The sequence below is a fragment of the Penaeus monodon genome, chromosome 22, assembly GCF_015228065.2.
Source record: "Penaeus monodon isolate SGIC_2016 chromosome 22, NSTDA_Pmon_1, whole genome shotgun sequence".
Classification (NCBI taxonomy): Eukaryota; Metazoa; Arthropoda; class Malacostraca; order Decapoda; family Penaeidae; genus Penaeus; species Penaeus monodon.
In genome coordinates this window covers 27,256,489-27,256,960 of record NC_051407.1, presented here as the reverse complement: position 1 = coordinate 27,256,960, position 472 = coordinate 27,256,489, and the positions used below count along the sequence as shown (strand labels likewise).

Here is a 472-nt window from a genome sequence, read left to right as displayed (position 1 = left end):
GGTTGATGTAAGAGACTACACTGACTAACCTTTTTTTTTTGCAATCACAGGAACTCTTTGGACTTAACTGGAATAGAATCTCAAACTTCATAGCCACCAAGACTGCAGGACAAGTGCGAAGCTTCCACAAGAAATGGGCAGAGACTATGAATGTAATTCAAGAATCAGAGAGCTTGGAGCATTCCTACGTTTTAATGCATGTTGATCCTGGTTGCATTACAACAGACCTGGAGGATCCACTGGGACTCATTGAGACGGCAACTACGACTGTTACAACCACCCCCTTGTCACCGAAGAGAAGCAGGAATGCACTCGGAGAAAGTAAGAAGACCCTTGGTATTGATGATGACGCTCAGGATTTGATTCGTCTGTTGAGGTTTTTGTTCCTTCTGTGGGCGAGGAGTGGGTGTCGAAAGCGATGGAATGCAGAACTGCATGAAGAACGTCGCCAGTTCCCCCAAGAAGTCTCCCG

General features: G+C 46.2%; 1 pseudogene; it reads left to right on the top strand.

Moving 5' to 3' along the window:
- LOC119587388 overlaps window positions 1–472 on the top strand; it is a 2,342-nt pseudogene that overhangs the window by 197 nt on the left and 1,673 nt on the right.